The sequence below is a fragment of the Apteryx mantelli genome, chromosome 18, assembly GCF_036417845.1.
Source record: "Apteryx mantelli isolate bAptMan1 chromosome 18, bAptMan1.hap1, whole genome shotgun sequence".
In the NCBI taxonomy this organism is placed as follows: Eukaryota; Metazoa; Chordata; class Aves; order Apterygiformes; family Apterygidae; genus Apteryx; species Apteryx mantelli.
Window position 1 is genome coordinate 3,881,624 of NC_089995.1, and position 23,489 is coordinate 3,905,112.

A 23,489-nucleotide genomic window follows, 5' to 3' on the forward strand; every position below is an offset into this window, starting at 1 on the left:
GGGCTCTACTGTGGTTTGTCTGTCCTGATTTAAATTATGACCTTAATTTTTTTCTCCTGAGATTGATAGGACTCTCCACTCTTTTGAGGACCTTATTGAATAGCTTTAAATATGAAGGACTTCATTTTATCTTCCTAATTCCTTTTCTTTTCCTCAATGTAATTCTGCTAACTGTTGCAGCCAACAGATACAAAACGAGGTACAGTTACCAGAGGTACCTTCTGAGAAAGGTGTGAATGACACCAGCTTGGGCTCCATCTGGAAACAGGCGGGACTTCACTATTTGCCAGCGTTGGATTAAGGGTTTTAAAAAGGGAGAAACTGAGGAACAGGGGAAGAAGAAATGAACATAATAACTTAGGAAAAGGACCTATAACATCCTATAACAACCACCTTCCTCACCATTCTTTAACATGAATGTAGAATAAGAACAAGCTTCAAATAAAAGCAGAGCTTTCCTATTCATGCTGCAAGGGGTCATGGCAATAGTCTTGAATTTCATCCTTCTGCAAGGGGATTGGGTTAGCTAACATATCAAGACATGCCTGTAATAATTTCTTTGTCTGCTGCTGTCCTCCCAGTGAGGATGACTAGAGAGAGTTGCAAGATACACCCCCGGCTAACCTCATTCACCAACATTTGCACCCATATTCACCATGTTAGCACATGTGCTGCCCCCACTGGTACAGCAATATAACATTCAACTGGGAGGCAAGGTTTTATCCATTGCCAAAATGCCGATGGGGATATCTGCGAAGAAGTCCAGGTTTGGGGGCTGGGAGGGGATGAGGGGAGGTAGTTCAAAGGTTAATGCAGGACAGACCAACCCGGTTCAGACAGGCCTCATGGACCATTGCAGGTCTGTGAGAGCTGTGAGCCTGGCTCTAAGAGAGCCCCTCTGAAGTTGGCCTTCCTGTCCAAATCTCCCTCCAGGTATTTTAATTTGTTCTATATGAGTTAAGTTTTTTCCCTATTTACTTTGAATGCTGTTTCTGTAATTACAGCTAAAATTTGTTGTTATCTTTTTTTTTAGCCTCTATTTGAGTGAGGCTGTGGATCACTATATCATCTCTGTATAAAATAAAATGGGCTTAATCAGCTTCTGAAATTTTCCCACATCCAGATGTATAGTTGGAGCATTGTGAAATCCTTGCGGAACTTGCATAAAGCAGTACTGCTGTCCCTTGAACGGAAAGGGAAACTTGTACTAACATTTTTTTTACTAGTGGTATGGCAAATAACGCACTTGCTAAATTTATTACACTGAACCACTGTGTCCCCTGCCACTATGGTGGTTATGATCACTGGCATTTTTGCTACAACAGGTGCTGTTTAACATAGCAGTGTTTAATGCTCAAAATTATTATTAAAAATAATATCAATACAAATTATTTAGTACCTAACAAATTAAGTAAAATAATGTAATTAATAAATAAAAAATGTTAGCTGGTGAGTTTTGTTGTCTGCTTTCAGGATGTGCCAAACGGGAGCACTACAGGCATGTGGCATTTGTTCAATTCCTTCGCACAATTACACCTTGCTCTAATAAGCCTCTGAGGGTGGTCTCCAGGCTTTCCTCCATGGCCAAGGGTATTTTGCCTTTCTCTGTGGCAGAGGTTCAGGATGCATTATTAACACTTCAGCCCAAATATGCCCACATACTATTTTAGTTGGGGACTAGGATGAGAAAAGCTTGTTTCCCTTTGTCGTCTTTGGTGGCTCAAGGATTTCAGGAGCCTTTAAGCCTGCTTAGCAATGTACTCTTCAGATTTCTGCTTGCCCTTCACCTAACCTTCCCCAAATCTGCAGATATTGGTTTGCTAAGTCCAATATCAGTCCATTTTCTTGGAAAAGACTACACTCAGAAGGCTTTACTCTTTTTTTTTTGTGGTAGACTGTTGGCATTAGGGTGTACACAAAATGTTCTAGTTCCACTCTAGAACCCAGTATGTACTTCAGTAGGTCCAATTTCTTTAGAGTTCAGTGTGTGCACGCAGTATGAGTCAAGCTTAACAGTTCTCATACCCCCATCTAATGGTTTGGTAGCCAGGTGCCCTGGATTATGTTGACGGGTGCACCAGCATCCAGAAGCATCCTGGGGCTCTGATTTCCATGTCATCTTGTGACTTCACCTTACCTGCAGGCCACCCCTTTGGTCCACGAGCCCTGGGACAGCAGGTGATGGGCCTCCCTGTTCCACAACTTATGCAATAGAGGCACTGAGCTCTCCTTATTATTTTTCATACAAATCTCTAGCAAGCAATCCACTAGGACACTAGGATACATCCTGTATCCTTTGCAAACCTCTGAGGCCATTTCCATATGAGAGCTCATCTGGTCCTGCTGCTGCTTCATTCGTGGGTTATTTTCTAAAGCTCCCTGAGGAGATATGTTATTTTGACACTCCTCTTTACCTAGCCACCATCCTTTTCTGCCCTTCCCCAAGGAAAGGTAGTGGGGAGTTGCATTAGCAAAGGTTGCTCCTTTTCCTGATGGTTACCTTTTGTTCGCTATGTCCATTCTCCCCCAGCCCACTCTGGCCTCCCTTATTAGAGGGTCTAGTGCATCCCCTGCTATTTCCAAGGCTAGCCCTGAGGCTAGATGCATTCCTGGGGTCAGGCCATCTACTACAGCTGCTTTAACTGCATCCTGGTTCTAATCTGGGACTTGTCCAGCTCTTGTTTAGAACACCACAAACAGAAGCTTTCTACTCCAAATATATTTCTGTGTTTTTACTGGACTTATGGTCCTCTAGATTATATCATTTTTCTATCTCTTATTTTTCTTTTGAAGTTCACATAGCACAGTGATCGTTTGCCACTGCAGGAGCTGCATCTAATTCAGCTTTTAAAACCGCCCAGCCAGAAAGCAGAGAGCCCTGTCTTGGGGACCAGTCAACCTCACCTCCATCCCTGGAAAGGTGATGGAGCAGCTCATCATAGACACCATTTCCAAGCACATGAAGGACAAGAAGGTGATCAGGAGTAGTCAGCATGGATTCACGAAGGGGAAATCATGCTTAACCAACCTGATAGCCTTCTATGATGGAATGACTGGCTGGGTAGATGAGGGGAGAGCAGTGGATGTTGTCCACCTTGACTTCAGCAAGGCTTTCGACACTGTCTCGCATAACATCTTCATAGGTAAGCTGAGGAAGTGTGGGCTGGATGAGTGGACAGTGAGGTGGATTGAGAACTGGCTGAATGGTAGAGCTCAGAGAGTTGTGATCAGCAGCGCAGAGTGTAGTTGGAGGCCTGTAGCTTGCGGTGTCCCCCAGGGGTCAGTACTGGGTCCAGTCTTGTTCAACTTCATCAATGACCTGGATGAAGGAACAGAGTGCACCCTCAGCAAGTTTGCTGACAATACAAAACTGGGAGGAGTGGCCAATACACCAGAGGGCTGTGCTGCCATTCAGAGGGACCTGGACAGGCTGGAGAGGTGGGCGGAGAGGAACCTCATGAAGTTCAACAAAGGCAAGTGCAGGGTCCTGCACCCAGGGAGGAATAACCCCATGCAGCAGGACAGGTTGGGGGTTGACCTGCTGGAAAGCAGCTCTGCGGAGAAGGACCTGGGAGTGCTGGTGGACAAGTTGACCATGAGGCAGCAATGTTCTTAAAGAACAAAAAGGCAAAGAGGACCAATAGTATCCAGGGCTGTATTAGGAAGAGCATTGCCAGCAGGTTGAAGGATGTGATCCCTCCCCCTCTACTCAGCCCTGGTGAGGCCACATCTGGAGTACTGCATCCAGTTCTGGGCCCCGCAGTACAAGAGAGACATGGAGCTACTGGAGCAAGTCCAGTGAAGGGCCGCTAAGATGATTAATTAAGGGCCTGGAGCATCTCTCTTATGAGGAAAGGCTGAGAGAGCTAGGACTGTTGAGCCTGGAGAAGAGAAGACCTAGGGGGGATCTTATCAATGTATACAAATACCTTAAGGGAGGGTTTCAAGAGGATGGGGCCAGACTCTTCTCAGTGGTGCCCAGCGATAGGACAAGAGGCAACGGGCACAAACTGAAACATGGGAAGTTCCATCTGAATATGAGGAAAAACTTTTTTTTACTGTGAGTGTGACTGAGCACTGGAACAGGCTGCCCAGAGAGGTTGTTTAATCTCCATCCTTGAAGATATTTAAAAGCCATCTGAACACAGTCCTGGGCAACGTGCTCTAGGTGACCCTGCTTGAGCTGGGGGTTTGGACTAGATGATCTCCAGAGGTCCCTTCCAACCTCAATCATTCTGTGATTCATGCTGTTCTTTTCTAATACCCTTAATATATTGTCCTAGTTTCCACTTCGATGTAAATGAGGAGACAGTAGTAAGGATTCAGCCTGCCTGACTTATGCTTACCTTTCCTGAGCACTGAATTAGTTTTTATTTGTGTCTTTAATATCATTTCTGTAAGTAATAATGAATTCACATTGCATCCTCTTCCTTTGCCTCCTATGTGATCCTATCTATCAACTCTTTGAATTCCTGGAACTCTACTGGTTTATTTTCCTGTTCTTCCATCTTCCATTACAAAGGATCATGAATTTGAGTGTTGAACTTGGTTGTGAAATAGTTAATTTTAAAATGCAGCCATGAACATAGTGCCCCTCTGCCTTGTGATGGCCAAATGCTCATTCCACTGTGATTCTGTACCAGCCCAGTGCAACATTAAACCTTTTTTTCTGCCCCTGCTCCCACCTCTAGGAATAGTTTTCTGGACCAGAGAAATGGGGAACGGTAGAAAAATAATAGTTGATAAAAGCCACAAAATGTTATTACCTGTTACAAGCTGGTGAGGTTGTAACCCAATCAATCAACAACATTTAGAAATGCAGGCTCTCAAACATGCTTTAATGTCACATCCCATTATACACATTCATGTGCATCAGCAGAGGATGGCAGTTCTGGGCCCAGATGTGCCACTGACAGCCCCCACACATTTCAGGAGTCCTTTGGGAAGTCCCTGAAATAACTGCAGCCTGCACCACCTGAACACGTACAACAGCAATACTCTTGAACATCACTATAACTGCACCACCATACCAGCACTAGCAACTAATTTACCAATTCCAGCTAAGATAGATCCTCATGCAGGTCACTTTTATGACAGAAGTTCTGAACCCATGAAATATGGCACGCTGATCATGCCATATTTGCATGGTACAGCAACCTCTGCACTCAGGGCTTGAGGACTTGCTGCAGAATCAGCACCCAGCTTGAAGTCTGCATTGATTGTCTCCTCTGCTACATATGCATTCAGCCTGGACTCATTAGCAAAAAATACTGCTGTCAATATTTTTTCCACTCTGTCTCATGAACTGCATCTCTCTCCTTTCTCTGTAAAGTGACGTGTAACAACCAATAGGCCTTGTTGCTGGCAATTAATTTAACCAAGATGGCTGTTAAAAATGCATTCCCACAGAAGCTGAGAAAGGCCAAACAAGCTCGTCCACAATACACTGTGACTGAACATATGGAATAAGCAAGCACATGCAGGTACAGCACGAATTAGATCAAAAGTGCAACCTGATACAGTTCCAGTTCCAACCCAGGAGCTGTGGGTAGACAACACCCACTCACGCCGAGTAGGCCCACACTTTCTCTGTGGTGGAGACAAACCCTAAGTGGGAACACCTAATCCACAGTGGGAGAACACAGCTGGCTCCAGTAACCTCAAGATAGTTGGTCGACCTCTGCTATCCTTTTGTCTCCATCTGGTGCACAGCTGTAGCTAGCTGTGATTGCACTTACAGCTAGAGCTCTTGGGCCTCCCAAGTTCAAAGTCAGCTTTGCAAAAATTTCATTTGCACCTTTTATTTAAACCAGCTTTATTCTTAGAAGAATAGCAAAGCAATGCAGGTGCAATATTACCACTAACAAACCTCATGGAGCTAGATGATCAGCACCGGTCTTTAGCACATACGCATATTGAGTTGCTTCATGCCATTCTGTCCTATTAAAAGAATAGCTGCAACCTATGTGAGGTTTCTTTTGATGGAAAAGGGAGACAAAGAGAAGGTAACAATTCACTCTACTTAAGCCTATCTAGCAGTCAACAAGCAAAGACCCAGCAACAGTATTTAGGCTTCCATCTTAGATGCTTCCATCCAGAGGCCAGGCTCCCTGTACAGTCAGGGGAGAGCAGCTTCTCCAGGGAGAGATTCAGAGCACCTGGTTAGGAGTCTTGCTATTGCCAAATACAGGTGCTCTGCCTACTACTGTCTCAAGAGGCCAGGTGTAAAGAGATTTTCTGCTTCCTCCCTTCCATGGTGCTTCCTAGTTTTCTGATTCTTGTTGCTTTAACTGTAAAATTCATATCAGCCTTGTTTGCTGCAAGAATAGTTGACCAGACAGCATACCCTTGATCCCAGAAGGCAATATGGGATCAAGAACATTTAAATTCTCCTTGGTTGTAGCACTGGGGAAAGCCTTGTGCTGAAAAACAAGAATAGAAAGTTTTCCACCAAAGGGTCAATCCACTTGCAAATGGACAATGCACTTGCTAGTGGGAGGTGAAAATATGTTGGTAGTCTAGAGATATCCAAGAAGAGTAAGCTGTGGGAAAGAGCTATATATAGACTAGCTAAACTGAAGGAACTGCAGTGATGCACAGGAATTGATACCGACACTAGATGAGTGAAGCTTCTTACCCCTCCCAGACCCTGCAGTGAGCTAATTCGGCCACCACTGCAGAGGTAGGGAGGAGATGCATGTGCTGAGGCCTCTGGACATAGTGCTATTGCAGGATCAGGTCTAAGCACAGCCTATTGAGTTCCCAGAACCACCCAGGATCTGTTTGTTTACAGCTGTCCCTGTTTAGGAGAATCCAGGCTTCTGCAGCCTCTAGGAATCTAAGCCATGTAAAGAAGAGTGCTCCCTAAAACACCTCTTCCTTTCACAGCAAAATGGAATACAACTTTAGTATTTGATGCAATTCCAGAGAGCATTCCCAAACATCTGATTAAATTACCTACACTGCCTGAAGTAGAGACCATGGGACACTGCTTATTCATTCCTGTTTAGCTCCTAGATCCTTTGTATGGTTGCTGCTTCCTTCCCAGTTGCCCATTCTTTAGGTATGGTCTGCATGCTTTCTTCTTAGATATATAAATGTGATTTATTAAAAACAAATGCAAAATTATTACTTGAGGGGGCCCAGGTTACCAAGTGATTCTGATTTGTGATACCCTTCTGCCTTGCTGGCAGAGCTGAGCCTTATGCCTGGGAAACCCCAGGAACCCTTCAGATCATTCACCTCTGAAGAACACTGTGTTTGAGAAGAAAATACAGTACTCTGCCAAGAAGCCCCAGGTTGCCATGCTGGACTGTACTGCTGGACCTAAGCTCTCCCTCACCACATCCATTCTAGTTACTACTCACACTTCTGCCAGGCCCCAACAGGAATGCACTCAGAGTATCAAACAGTCATTGCAGAAAACCGCACAGGGACCAGTGAAATGCACCACTCATTTCCCTCCACTCATTTCCCCCTCTACCACCACACACACATATGTTGGAAGAGTTGCTCATCTTTGTTGTAGCTTCAATGCAATGTTTTGACCCAAATGCAGGATTGCTATTTCAGCACTCAAGGCTAAGAACCAGTCTTGTCTCCAAGCTCAAAAACCAGCTTAGCTAATGGACTGCTTATACACTTCAGATTTCCATGTAATTTTCCTTCATCTTGAAATTTTCCCCTTGCTGCTAATCATCCCATGTAAGAAGCATGTGTCCATGCTTTTTCATGCAACCATAATTATCACTCAACTTAACTGTTGTCAACATCAGCCTTATAGCCATTGAGAAGCCACAGCAAAGAACAGAATACCAAGACAGTCTGCCTACAGCAAGCAACCGCTTCTTCCATTCATATGGCTGATGGTTTAATTCCAGGTCTTTCAGAATGGGCGGCTCCATTCCTGTTCGGCGACTTATGAAAGTGCAGCTGCCTGACCAAGAACTGTATCTGGCCAGTGAGGAAGGAATCTTCTGGACACAGTACATAGATCAGAGCCCTGAAACTATTTTGTATTTGGCCTTAGTGAAAGAGGGGGGTCATCTAGAGCTTGTTCCTGCCAGGCGAGGAAGGCATAATCCTGCCATCCTGCCTCTTCTCAGAGCAGAGAGTAGGGAATTTGCCAGGCTAGATTCTAGTTGCATATAGTTCACAGAGTTCACCCAGCTCTCCTGTAGTCCACAGGAGCACAAGGGGCTGGGATGGATTTGAGATATGGTGCCACAATTCTTTTGGACATATGACCCTGGAGACAGACGTATGCAAGATGATAACTTACCCCTCCAACTACAACAGAGCTGCTGTGTGTGCAGCTGAGAATTACCGAGAGACATGGGCTTGAGCAGGCAGACCCACAAGGAAGGGCTGTGTCAGAAGACTGACCAGTTCTGATATCTAAATCTCAAGCAACTGTAATGAGAACTCTAAACAAAACCTCATTCCTTGCCCTGTCCATAGGGTCTCAGATCTTATGGGTCAGATCTCATTGCTTTTCCAAGGGCAAGGCATGTTCTTTGCTGCTTGGAAGAACTGTGCATATGCACAAGTTTTGAATTATGCAAGGTCATATGACAATTGCGTTATGTGACAACAAAGTTTCATACTGGTACAGAAAGCCAGACTCAGAATGAAATCCTAGCCCTACTGAAGTCAGAGACTTGCCATCTTTTCCAGAGCATGCTTTCTATACAGTTTCTCCCATGTTTACCATAATATGGATGAAGACTCAGTTATGAAATACTCTGAAAACTTGTGTGCTTTAACAGTACTCCCATTACTGCACTTGCAGTTCAACAATTTGTCATAAAACCTGGCATTTTACCCTAGTTATAAAAATGTTTAAAATTAGAACTGAGTTGAAGGATGCGAGTGCCTTGCTCCTCGCCATGCTGCCAAGAGCACAGGTGAGCAATGCTCCAAGAGCAGCAACCAGGAAACTGCAAATCAATTTTGGAAAAACTTTAGGAGTTGTGAAATGCTTATTCTCATGCTGAAGTAAAAACAGACTTTCAATAATCTTTTAGAAAATGTATGTTTCAAGACATTACTTTCTGTTTAGAGAGCTCTAAGCTGCATCTAATCAGGCCAGAAAGCTCTCAACTTAGAAATTCTCCAGCGAAAATCTTTACCAAAAAATCAGCCTCCTCCCATCCTTTATAGAGCTAACTAAATATATCAAATGTTATTTTAAAAGGTGTTTTTCTGGCCAAAATAATTCTTGTTCATCTTTTCTTACATTTCTTTAGATACTTTCTCAGGTAAAAATATTTCTCAGGACTGCTACCTACTACCATACTCTAATTTTCCTTTGAAATGGGCAGCAGAAAAGTTCCTAGGCTTATAGTGAAAAACTGACAATACAAAAAGCTCATCCCTTTCAAAACTTTTGCATAAAATGCTGAATTTTTATGGAATAAATTTATTGGGCAATATTCAATGTCTTAAGTAGTCTTACATCTTTCCTCTGAACAAGGCTGAATTTCACTCAGTGGAGAAGCCTTTCCTCAAGAGGTACAGTTACCATCACATAGGACTGTGGTCAAAAGTTTTGACCCACAGACCTCAGATTAAGAGCTTCTAGTACAAAGGAAAGACTTAGAGTTTATCATTATCTCACATGAAAGGGCAAGAACAGGTTCCTGTTAAATCCATAGATTGTATTTAAGGTTTTCTATAAAAAAATTAATAAAATTCCAGTAAGTAACACTTTCTAAGGGGTACTTTTTCCTCCATCAATACTCTGATTCATAAAATCAAATCAGCAAGCATTGACACTGAATAGGAATCAGATTAAAATTTCCTTTATTAAATACTTCTGTGTTTCTTCCACCATTCTTCTTCACTATAGAGAGGTTTAGCTCATTATTCTATAACTGCTAGAAGTAAAAATACATATTTTTCAGTAGCCAGGGTCTCCTCAATAATTTAAGATTGAGATTTGGGCATGTAATTTTGAAAAGCCTGAAGTTTCTTGATGGTGTATCTTAGTGCTTGTGTTCTGGAGTTACTCTGGTATTAATAGATCCATCCTCTTTTTTTTTCCTGTTTTTGCATCAGTGCAGAGGTGGTTCTCTTATGCTCTGTTCTCAATAGCTCTCTTGACAAGTCATCTAGCAGAAACCTCCAAGGGGGCATCTTAACTTTGCCGGACCCTATTCCAGAAAAGTCTTCTGCATGGTAGAGGACATTACAATCTCATCCCTGCAGTGGTACACCCCACAGAGAGGCAAGCATCACGCACAGCAGGGATACCCATCTGTGCTAGCCACGGGTTTGGGTACCAGGCACCCAACAGCCAGCTGCTGCAGATTCCACTGATGGATCCAAAGTCCTCACTCCTGCACCAATTACAGGCATCTGATGGCAACTACAGGCTGCTCACATCTTCTCCCCTGGCTGAATTTCTGAATACCTGCCATATATCCCGCAGTATAAACAGAACAAAAGAGCTCAAGATGAGCTACTATGTCCAAATAAGGCTTCAGGAGGAAAGCAGCACTGGTATTTTGACGTGCTTATGATCTCTGAAAGGCAGAAGATTAAAATAACATTCTTGAAGAGTCTCTTGTTTCAACAATATTTCCTAGTAAATGAAACTCTTAGATTCTTTTGGATGATCCTCCCAAAACTGCTGCAACAGCTCTCTGGGATTCAAGATGCACACAAAGGAATGGTTTATGCACAGTCGAGATTATATTAAAGAACATTTGCAATGAGTTAAGTGGAGACAGATTCACATGGGCTTTCTCCCAGAAAACTCTCATTGCTTTAAAAATTTGCCAAACTCTAAGGAAAATAATAATAAGCCTAACAAAAAACAGGCTTTTTGCCCTCCTGTATATTGTCCTAGGAACACAAGGCTTTGCAAGGCTTTGTGAGGATGTAAGTCCTAATCTGTTTTTAAGTCATGGTATACGGGATGGAAGATATCAGTGACTTCCAAATATTGCACGCTCTTTGCAGGGCACTGCTACAGGGGTGACCATCAGAGAGACTCCGAGGTTGCCCTGCCACATTCAAGCCAACGTCAGGAAGCAATGACTCTGTTGTGACTTTCCCACAGCTAATTCGTCTCTGTGCTATGAATATTACGTTTGTGGCCACTAAAAGTATTCATCTTGGGCATTTGCTGCTTATATCACTAGCAGACAGGCAGTACTTTAAAAACTATCCTAATCTGAAGAAGTATTATGTGGATTTCCTTTAGACTTGGCCTGAGCTGTAGAACACATTGAAGTTTGTATTATATTGTAGCTGAAAATATACACAATGTGCTGAAATAAAAAAATTTTTAAAAAAAGCTAAATAAGAAATGATAGCTCGCATTCCTAATTACGTGGCAGAAAAACTCCTAAATATCATAGCTAAAGAACATGCTTCATGAATATAAATGTAAGGGGGTACAGCTGAGCTTCTTTAATCATTTCACCTTGTTGAAGTGTTATTTTATGAAAGAATTTTATTTTTGGAAGATCCATGCTGTATTTTATCCTGCTCATCTTTAATTACCACTGTTGTTTTCCTTCATGATTTCCTTCTGCTAAATGAGACCAACTGGCCTTTATTGACCATGGACGACTCACTTCCTCTTTATTTCAAATGCTTGCTGCACGGGCTGCAATTCTACTCTCATCGAGAGTATTCATTCTCTTGCCATTCAGTTTTTTCTTCTTGTTTTGATAACATCCATTTCTGTACTTTAATCACTTTATCCAACCTGCCTTTATCATCCATATTGAAAACTCAGGCACAGTATTCATTTAGTTCTGGTGCCATATCCAAATTACCTTTCACATTTCTTTAGTTTCATTACTTTTTCTTTCCTTCATCTCTTTCAATTTACATAGTTGGCAGTCCAAGGAGAAGCACTGTTGATTGCAGAATGTACACTACTGCCCTAGAAAAAATTCATCCCAGAGTAAAGGGACATGGGACATCATTAAAAAGCCACCTAACATGAGGAATTACAGTCCTCTATCAGCTCAAAATAGGTAATAGGTAACAAAAAGAAACCAACAAATTTTCTGGCTCAATGCTCAGTTAAAAATGCAAAGCATAATCATTGCAGTGGCCTCATAAAGTAAGACGTGAACTTGGACAGCACTCTGAGTGCAAGTGCTCCAGAAATATTCCAAAAGAAAATGAAGTCTGAAAAAAATGCTATACTACCGATTTTAGGCTTCTGGTAGAGGCAAACGCCTACTGGAACAAACGATCAAAATTTCTGCAATAGAACAACTAAGGAATGGATGAGGAATAAAATATGAATAAGAATTAAATTGAAAGGCTAGAATTGCCAGATGTATCTAAATTAATATGAAATTAATTCTTTGGCATTGCAAACTTGTAGAGAAAATTTGTATATAGCCTGTGCTCAAAAGGCAAATTATCTTTTAAAATGCTTGAAACAGACTTTATATGGATCTGAAATAAGCTTCTGGCAAGTACTTCTGACATATTGCCAGTTAATATATTTTATAACTTTCCAAGTCTGTAGCAGTTCAGTGGATGTTAGCAGCTATGACTTCACAGAGGATATTATATCCACAAGGAGGGGTCTGGAGCCTGTGGTGTATTTTTCTCAATGGTGTTTGTGTTCTGTCACTGTGCTCTCACACAGAAAATGTTTGAACCTGTTCCATTCCATAAAAATAATGTAATATTATTTGAGATAGGGAGAAGGAGAAGCTGTTAGATTCCCTCCACAAGGGAGGAAGTCTCTGACCCAAGAGGCTTACAGCCTCAATACAGCACACAACTGCAATGATCCTGTGTCTAGCTCCAGAAGCAAGAAAAATGAGGTGAAGGAATCTTCCTCTAGAGAGATATAAATCCTAAGAACAGTCATTATTCATCTCCCATGAAGTAACAGACCTCTCGTTCCCTGCTATTTCCCTTAGCACTATCAGGATGATTTCAGGGATCTTCTATTCAGTTCTCTTCTTCATGCACTTCCTACATCTTTCCTCCTACTATTACTGTGTTGTCTGTACTCTGAAATATTTTATGAATAATAATATACAGCATTTTTTCTAACTGTTCTCTGAAGGTGGCTTCATAATAGTTATCACAAGACAAGCCAGTACATCAAAGAGCACATGGGACATACTCCAGGTGCTGAAGTGGGATTCGCTGTGCAGTTAAACTCTTAGAATGGTCCCTGGCATGATTTTGGCACATGCCAATAGGTGCTCCCAAACAACTCCTGGTCATGGTTTGGTGGTCAAAATATCCCACAGAAGTTTCCTGATTCCTGATGCGGATGAAGCAGTGCCACTTAGCTCTCTCCTTCTGCCACAGTTCTGCAGTCTCTGAGCACACTTTGAGCTCACATCCATCCCGCCCTCATGAGCTCAGAATTCATCTCAGGCAATGCTGGACACAACATAATTATCAGGCAGTAAAAACCCCACTCAAGAGGCTACCCAGTCCTATGCAGTCTTTCCAAAAGATGATGGGACATGTTGGGCTTGCAGTGGGGAACCACTGGGAGTTCCCAGGAGAGAGCCATGTTTGTGACTTGCGTAGGAGCAGGGCCAACACTGTGGTGGATTAGCTCTCAGTGGAGCCCCCTTCTTACCTGTGGTGACACAGCTTGAGAGGCTGAAAATGTCACAGGTGTGAACTTGAGACCACAGCCATCACTCTGATGTAGCTTGGCATAAGTGTCCCTACCACATCCTGTTGTAAACCCTGGGCAACCTGATCTACCCTCCCTGTGCATCTCCAGTCCAGTCTCCCAAACCACAGTGCCAGCATAGTCCCAAGGCCATGAAGATGCTAAAGGCTGTCTGATGAGAACACGAATATGAAAAATGATAGCAACAGGGCCATTAGGAGCCTGAACATACTAAAGCACATTGCAGCAGCTCTGGGCAGTATGTTGTGTCACCAAGTACTCAACAGAGATTGCCAAATTGGGGGCAAGATGTGCAAGGCCTTTCTTACATGGCTGTGGGCATGATGGCATGAGATGTATGGGACAGAAAAAGGGAGAGCATGACAAGCATGAGCAGTTAGACAGGCAAGTGGGTGAGGAGGAGCAAACACTCATGGCAGGCCTTCCATACCAGAGTCTACACCAACCAACTTGCAATTGGAGGACAGCCACCCTGCTTTGGAGGACACAGAGTCTACCAGTATGGGCACAGGTCATTCTGGGCTTCAGCAGCAGATATCAAAGCTGTGCACATTCAATTTACCTGTAGAGATGCAGCTCCTATCCACTGTTTTGGCAGCTTGACTCATTACTGCCTGTATGTAAATCCCATTAGCTAGTAGATAACAGAGCACCTAATTCAACAGCTCTAAAGCTTAGCTGATTTAATCCTTAAGAGCTATCTTGACAAACCTCTGTAGCAATCCATGTATGTATGGTTGATCCTGCCTAGGGAAGTGAAATGGGCCGGAGGAATCTCCATGAGCCATTCCAACTGCATCTTCCTTTGACTAAAGAGTCCCTCCATGTCACAGCAGGTGCACTGAGAAGCCAAGGAAGTGGACGAAGGACTAGCAGATTTGGTTGGAAAGCCGTGATGCAGAGAACTGAGGGATGGATATTCAGAAGAGAGGGGAAAGAAGTGTGTGGAATGGATGGGTACGTTGCTGGGATGGTAGAGTAGCTTTTTGCCAAGCGAATGTTGCATGTATCCCTGGCAGGGAAAGCACTTTGAAAGGAGGTCCTTGTTTAAATTCTCTCTCTTCTAAATCTCCTTCAACCATAACAACATATGCTGTGCTCCCCTGTATTCCACTGTATCATCACAGGTATGATTCAACTCTGTCTTCACCTTCTGCTTTATTCATCTGACATAACAGGAAAGATGAGGAATATTTCCATGCAGTAGAGAATTCTGCATCTCCTATTCTTTTGTCTAATTCAGATTCCTGCATTTCGAGGGCAGGGCCTGCATCAGAGTTTGTCATCAACTGTCTTCATGACAGTGATATGGCCTAAATCTGTTCCTATGAACATCAGAAGAAAAACATCTTTCAGCTGGGACTATTTTTTGAAAGCAAAGATCTCTGCAGTCAGTATTACCTTCAGAGCTCTAGGAACAGTGAAAGGCAAATGAGATATTAGATCAGAATGTGCACTACACTTAGGTATTTGTCAGCTGTTTTACTACATACTGGTCGAGACCACCAGCCTCATCCTACTTGTATCCACTGAAGCCAAGGAGGGGAGTTTGCTGCAGTGCATGAGGAACAGCACAGAGCATTGCATCTCCTTGCCTATGAGCTGAATCTGCAGTCATTCCTTTAATGCTTTGTAATGTCCTCAAAAAAGTCAGAGTAATGGCTGCATCCTTACCCCAAAGGCTTCTCATGTTGAAGTTATAATGTTAATAAATGCACAGATAGCTAAGAGTATAAGTCTGTATGAACATAATTTAAGGGCACAAGTTAAGGCTATCTCTTAAAGAATCACTCTCTTAAGGTCTATATCAGTCTCTACAGACACTGCCAGAATTTGTAAGCAGTTTCTGCTTGGGAGGAAGGGAATAAACTTTGCTTTTCAAAGGGAGTAAACTGTTTCTACAGCTAGATTAAGACAGCAATGCTAAGTCTCAGGAAGGGAGCAGAGGTGAGGGAGAAAAAACTAATTCCATTAAATAGTTGATTTAATGATTCAGGTAAAATTTGGTGAGAGGATGAATACAGCTAAGGCAAGAAAAGGAAAAGTCTACGTAGTAGTGGCAAAGTGACTACATGCAATAAGGACAGAATCACCCCTTGCACAGCAGAAGGCAGCAAGAAAAGATCCACAGCTATTCCTGCCAATCTTTCCTAAAGGAAAAAATCTCCTCCTGACCCCAGATCTAAGCACCAGCTTCAGCCTGAGAGCATCACCAAGCTACCCAGTTTCAGCCCCAAAAGGTTTTCTCAGTGTCACTGGAAGCACCAGCACGTTGGCTTTTTCTGACCACAGCTGCAAACCACTGCTTCAGAAGGGGGAAAAGAAACAAAAGCCCCCAAAACCCTAAGACACCCTAAACGCCTGAAGTCTGGGGCAACAATCTAGGAGGAGGCACAAACGCCATTGTCAGCTGGAACTAGCCGGATTGCATTTTCCGTTCTTGTCCGTGCTCAGAATCTCTTTTTCCCACAGCGCTAAAAATCCCCAGCTTTTCTTCTCAGCAGCTGCTCCCGAATGTTAGCTCTCGGCATTCCCAACCAAACTGCCGTTACTTTTCAGAATGGCTTACCACACCAGCAGGGAGAAATAGTTAATTTTACAAATTAGGAACCATCAGTGCAAATTGGGGCTGCTGTTTTATATCCTGTCCTTGTCTCCTGCAGTCTCCCATTGGGGAAAGAGGAATTCCCTGGCTAGGGAAGCCCTGGCAGCCCTCGTCTTCCTATTGCTGCCTTCATTCTAGCCTTGCCCATGCTTCAGGTCTTCTTTGATGGCAGAAAAGAGAAGAATTTAATCTTAATCGATGTTTAAATGTAACAGTTTCCAGACACAAAGTCAATATGGAGATAAGTGTGTAACTCACTTATGACTTTACTTTCTACTTTAACTGTGGATAAAATTTCCTCCTGTAATTTTTTTTTCCTGAAATCCCAATGTCAGATTTTGTTCAAAGCTACTAATTCGTTCCACCTTTACTGAAGCGTCACAGAAACTTTGTGAAAAAAAACAAGGCAGGTTTGGGCGAGTCACAGCTGATTTTTGGTAGTGTGGCAAAAATCACAGAAAGCAAATTTTTCAGTGGGAAACCAAGTGAGACACGGTCCCAGCCATGTCTTTGATTTTCCATGTATTTCCTTCTGTTTTTCCTCAGAAATTATATGTATGATTAGCTGAGTGGAAAATATTTTTTTTCATTGTTATACAAAATTTCCTTATCTAAGTGAAAAGTAACTCTGATTATTAGCAGCAATAGTCTGAATTTTCCCCGCAGAAGACAGATTTCATCCTTGTTTATCTTAGGTTTTATAAGGTGATAAAAAGCATATTCCAGAAGACAAGACTCTAGTCTGCAAGTTACAAGATGTCTTTATCTTGCCAGTGGCTGTGAAAATTGTGCAAGAAAAAAAATCAGATACAATTCCTAATTTCAGGAAGTTATTTGTTTCCTTTACTGCAAAACTGCAAATTTTGATCTCCATAAAGGACTGCGGGGTGCTCTGAGTCCCCTGCGGTCATTATGCCCTAACAGCAATGGTAGTACTGACCTTAACACAACTGAGGTTGGGCTCCATGAGCAGGAACAGATTATGGCTTGCCTATTCCATGCTATTTGGTTTGCACACAACTTGCCTGCAATTTTTCTCTGATGTTATTTACCTGGATTTCTTCCCTTCAACTATAATTGTCTAGTATGAGATAGGTAAGAAGTCACAGAGGCTTTTCCTTAAGACACAGAAGAAGAGAAGGGAATACAGACTGGAGTGGTGCCTCCCTTCGCACAATGTAGCTAGCAGAAAAATCCAGATATACCTAAGAAATCATATTAATAGTTTACATTAGTACTGCAAGTTGTGCAATTGAATGTGAGGACAAGGAAATTAAGCTGGTCCTGTTGCAAAGGGTCTTTTTAAAGGCCAGGGAGAAATATTTTCTAAAGGGTTATTTTTCTTTCTGCATAAAAATGTGAAAGTATATTTAAAAATGACACAGTACTTAAAAGATCCTGAAATCATAAAATTTCCCTTATGCTTTGCCCTAGCCTGTATTAGAGCAAGTTTTAACTTGTGCCAGCTGGGTACAATCACTGAGGTGGGCCAGCTAGGAATTGCTGGAATATGGCAAACCCAGCCAGCCTTAACCTCGTCTCCAAGAGCTAAGAGGAAAGGCCTGCGGGAATTAGTTATGCCCCTTTGATACAAACTCCAGACTTCCTTTGTTTTTACAAATCCAGATTCTATTATTTGAGGGGAGCTAATGCAGATCAAAAAACTGAACCTGTAAGAAATAAGTTAGCTGGATGGCTAATAATTGCAGAATTAGACTCTGAAGTAGGGGGGGAAAAAACAGCCTAAAGCAGAAAGCTCTAAACCAGCATGTCAGCCAGGCTATACTCAGGTTCGACAGCAAACGCTGTCTTCCTGCTCCCAACAGAAAACCTGGATTTCTTTTTTAAAGAGTAACCCTGTACCATTATTTTCCAGCGACTGGAAATGCATCAAGAAGGCCTATGGATTCTACCACACATTAGAACCAGGAAGGAGATCCTAAGCTACGTTGAAATTAATGACTACATCTGGGGAAGAAAAAAACGTTAAGATGATTATATGATTATATGCTGGTATATGTCCTTCTTGAATGAGTTATATTTTGAGGGCAGCAATAAAAGATTCTTAGACAGAGGAAGGGAAAACTCTAATGGATTTGTGGTGGAGGCAATATTTTTCTCCTTTATTTAGTGTTTCAGGGTTGATTTTTTTCTTTCTTTTTATGTACAAATGCATGTTTTGTTGTTTTGGTTTGGTTTTTCGGAAGATGGTGGCATGGTGCCAGATTTCCTCCTGGCTGGAAATCTATAGCTTCTTAAAGGTGAAGGCTGTTTCAGTTAAACTAGAGAGAATCTGGAGTGTTGAGGAGGAATCACTCGAGCTGCTTTCGTCTCAGGTAGGAACAGAGCTTGTTCAATATACTCCTCATGTGTGTAACAAACCGCTGAGAGATCCTACCCCTTTCCTTTCCAGTTCCTAACTCTGCATCTTTCAAAATCTTTTAGTAATATTACAAGTTATAGAGGAAGATGTCATCTCTCGGTTATTCAGAAAACTGTCTCGCATTGTTCTTCATGTTTTCCTTTTCAGCTGCAAACATACTGAAGATTTGGGGGGGGGGGCTAATGGTTACTGTTTGATTAGAAGATATCCGATTCCTGCGTATCACAATGTTTCGGAAGACAACGTATGGGTTAAAACTGGCTATTTTAATGGCTAACTGATCTTTTGCCTTGAGTTGCAGATAGATAGTATCTATCATTTAAAGAGACTAAAAAATATATTGCTATGAGGATGGAAAACTGCTGGCTTTATAGTTTAGAGAAGTCTATAAAGAAAGGTGCTAGAAATCACTTTACATCTTGAATTGGTGTAGAAAACTCTAAGGTGCTGGGGGTTTTTTGCAATATCTGGGGATAACTTTGTATCTAAAGAATCTCACGAACTCATAAAAAAATTATTTAGATGAGCTTGGGGTATGAAGGTGTGCACACTGAAGGTACCTATAGATCTGAATATTACATTTTCTGTTTGCAAGGAGTTTATTTCTTGTACGAAGTTTTTTTCAACTAACACAACCTAATCTGTTTAAAATGATTAGTGTATCAAATTTGCATGGGATGATTGTCAGTAACATTAATTGGAAGAGAAATAAATTTCTATAATATGTGTACAAAACCACACAAAACTTAGACTGATGCTTAATAGTTTTTTATTTTAAAATAGATGCTTCTATTTGTAATAGATTTCCCCTTTTTGCTTTTTGAAGGATGCTCAATTTAGCTTTTCTTTATTATTCACTTTTTAAAATTCTCAGTAGAATGTGCAGATTTATGACATTGCATAAACTACCAGAGTAGCGATCAAGAATAGTGTTTTTCAATAAATGTTTATACTCGCTATTTATCTAACTGTTTCATAAGGATGCTGGGAAAATGATTTGAGAAAATTATATGGTTTTATTTTAATAAGCACTGAAATAGAAGCATTTCCAATACACAATATGTGTGGATCATCTATTTGATTTATTTAATGGTATAAGTAGATGCTAGTAAAGCCTAGATATAACTCAAACAATAGATCATTATTAGACGTGTCAAAACAACCCGGAAATACATATAGTACTTCTTTAAAGTTCTAATATAAAATGTGTTTCCCTGTTTTGCTTGGGCTTTCTTTTTTCTTCGTTTTCTCATTTAATGATAATTTAGAATTTTTAAACATTATATATATTTTATAAGACAAACTTCCTTAAAGCCCCCTGCTAATAAGTGCTTCCTTTCTTCTGGAAAGATACTTACAATAACAACATTATGTCTGTTTGCAAAGCTCTTTAGAAATTTCTCTTAAGAACTGCTTCGTGACTTTGCTTTCTCAGTATATTGCAAACATATACAGAGAGATAAAATTTATCCATGACCACAGACTTTTTAATATTTTGAAAAAAGTGTGTTAAATGTCTTTTAAGCGTGTTTCAGTAACTATAGTTCTCTATAAATGCCCAAAACATTGATGCAAAACCTGCATATTATGATTCTAAATATTGCATTCTAATTACCCGCAGTTCCATGCTGACATTAATCAGTCATCAAAGTATCTGATTCCAGAAGATTAAAAAAAAACAAAGCAAAACCAACAAGTACCATTTCAATGAAGACTATGATAATGTTTTTTTTTTCCTCTTAAAAGTGAAGTATAATAACACACAATGATTATATATTAAATTAATGTTTGAATTGAAATGTATACTTACAGCAAGCTTAATACATAATGTTCTTTCACATGATTTTACAAATACTGTAACAGATGCATGCTAACTGTGTATTTACTGAAAGTTTTGAGGTATTAGAATGGCAATTTTAAGTTACTTTACCAATTTTAACATTCTTATTTAAAATATTTGTTTAAAATATTTTAAACAAAAATTAAAACGTAATTTCATCAGATTTTCTATTTCATGTGACCACTATTGAGATGTTTTAAAATCTTTAAATAAACTTAAGTTCTTCTATCCTGACTCCTACATATGTAATAGAATTTTTCTTACATATTCTCATTTTCATTTCCAAAATGCAAGATAAATTTTATGTGATTACGTTAGAATCCTCTTTCAAAATGCCATGTTCTCTTATTCCTATAGCATGTGAACCTGGTTTTGCATAGCATATTTCAACATTCTTCATGCTGAAGAAATGCAGTCCTTAGCTACAGTTAATATATGCTTTTTCCTCAGTGTGAAAGTTCAAGTTGTCTTATCCTTTCACATTCTGTGGGCATAAAAGTAGTCCAAGTCTTATGTAACTGTTGAAAAATACCTTGTTATTTTTGCTTGAGTTTAATGCTTAATGAAAATGTTGCCAAAGTCTGAAACTTAAATTTGGTTTGTGAAAGAAATAAAAGATTGGATGTGTTTAGAATAATATGTCTTACAAAAACAAATGTGAAGGTAAATTCCAACTTGCCACATTAGCAATGTTTGCTCTTTGAGATTTTTCCATACTGTTGAAGTAATAAAACCCTTACTGGTAGTGAAATCTGTTTCTGCTCATGGAACCTAAAGAAGAAAACACTTGAAAAAAAATCTAGATTCATAAACTTACAGGAACAGATTTTATTAACATTGTAAAGCTCTTGAATCTTTCACATATAATTAATTACTGACAGAAATGGCCTTGCCAAAACCATGAACTTTTAACATACCCAGTTAAGAAAGAAACTTAAATAACCATCATCTTTTAATACCATGAAAATTAAACTGTTATATTTTTAGTGCAGTCATCTTTGTTCAAATCACGTTTTTGTACGTTAACCTTCCCTGTGATGATACAGACTGGTATCATATTTGCAAATTTCTAAATCCCATTTGCTAAGAGCCTGAAATCCATAATTGATTTGACTGCTCACTGAAAGCCAGAGGATTTAAACTAGGAAAGATGGGAGAAGGGGAGAGTTACAGGGACAGGGTAGTCAGCAAAACGCGGCTCAAGTCGGGATGCCTCCAGTGGATGCTTGCAGCTGGGGAAGCGTTCACGGGACGTGGCTATGGAGGGTCTTCTTGTATCCCTCCTGGGAACCTGCATGCTCCATCACCTCCCTGAAATGCCTGTACACCAATGCACGCAGCATGGGGAACAAACAGGAAGAACTAGAGATCTGTGTGCAGTCACAGGGCCATGATCTCATTGCCATTACAGAGACACAGTGGGATAGCTCGCATGACTGGAGTGCTGTCATGGATGGCTACGTGCTTTTTAGGAAAGACAGGCCAGGAAAGCGAGGTGGTGGAGTTGCTCTTTATGTGAGAGAGCAACTGGAATGTATGGAGCTGTGCCTAGGGGTGGATGAAGAGCGAGTCGAGAGCTTATGGGTAAGGATCAAAGGGCAGGCTAGCATGGGTGACACTGTTGTGGGTGTTTACTACAGGCTGCCTGATCAGGATGAGGAAGTCAATGAGGCCTTCTACAGACAGCTGGAAGTAGCCTCACGATCCCAGGCCCTGGTTCTCATGGGGGACTTCAACCACCCCGATATCTGCTGGAAAGATGACACAGCTAGGCACAAACAGGAGATTCCTGCAGAGCATTGATGATAACTTTTTGACACAGGTGATGGAGGAGCCAAGGAGGAGGGGTGCACTGCTGGACCTTGTACCAACAAGCAAGGAAGGGCTGGTTGGAGATGTGAAGGTTGGGGGCAGCTTTGGCTGAAGTGACCATGAGACGGTGGAGTTCAGGATCCTGCGAGGAGGAAGCAGGGCAATACATAGGATCACAACCCTGGATTTCAGGAGAGCAAACTTTGGCCTCTTTAGGGACCTACTTGGAGGAATCCCATGGGTTAGGCCCCTAGAAGTAAGGGAGGGGTCCAAGACAGCTGGTTAATATGCAAGCATCACTTCCTCCAAGCTCAAGATCAGAGCATCCCTGTAAGCAGGAAGTCAAGCAAAGGAGGCAGGAGACCTGCATGGATGAGCAAGGAGCCCCTGGCAAAACTCAACCAGAAGAAGGAAGTATACAGAATGTGGAAGAAGGGACAGGCCACTTGGGAGGAATATAGGAACGTTGTCAGTGTATGCAGGGATGCGACAAGGAAGGCTAAGGCCCATTTGGAATTAAATCTGGCAAGTGATGCCAAGGACAACAAGAAGGGCTTCCTCAAATCAGTAGCAAAGGGAAGATAGGGAAAATGTGGGCCCACTGTGAATGGGGTGGGTGCCCTGGTGACGAAGGATACAGAGAAGGCAGAGTTACTGAATGCCTTCTTGCTTCAGTCTTTACTGCTTTTACAATTATCCAAGTCCTGCATTCTTTGGCTCCTGGCATTTCTTTTAGCAGTGTCAGAAGCCTGTAGGCTTGAGATGGATCAAAGCCTCATCCTAGATGCAGATTTAAGTACAAGTGTTTAGAAGATGTGAGTCCAGTTCAGTTCAACTTCAACAGTGTGTGAATTGCTCTGAATCTTTTCTTTGGCTACAATGGCAGAAAAATTTCTAACTTGGAAAGAGAAAGCCCATATTCAATATAGTCTGAATATTAACAGAATATCTTTAAGACAGATGTAATGAGAGGCATCCTTAAGTAACACAACAGAAATCACCCCTAGTTGCTTGTTATTGGAGAGAAAAAGGCTCAATACAGCGTGACAAACTTTCGCAGCTGGACAAACCACTTCTGAGCATTTTTGAAAATGAACTTTTCAATTAAAAAAGTCACAGTGACTGATATTCTAGGGATGAGGGTCTGGAGTTTTCTTCCCAGTTACCATAAGAACAGGAGACTTCACCCAACTCTCATGTGCACTGG

The 23,489-nt window shown here is 41.4% G+C and overlaps 1 protein-coding gene across 1 annotated transcript in view; it reads left to right on the plus strand.

Moving 5' to 3' along the window:
* Nucleotides 1-18,521: 18,521 nt before the first annotated feature.
* The window catches only part of ASIP (agouti signaling protein), a 94,220-nt gene continuing 89,252 nt past the window's right edge, over nt 18,522-23,489 (plus strand). The window contains exon 1 of the mRNA XM_013944778.2: nt 18,522-18,583. The gene's annotated coding sequence lies outside the window, so the exon portion shown is untranslated. The remainder of the gene's footprint in view (nt 18,584-23,489) is intronic.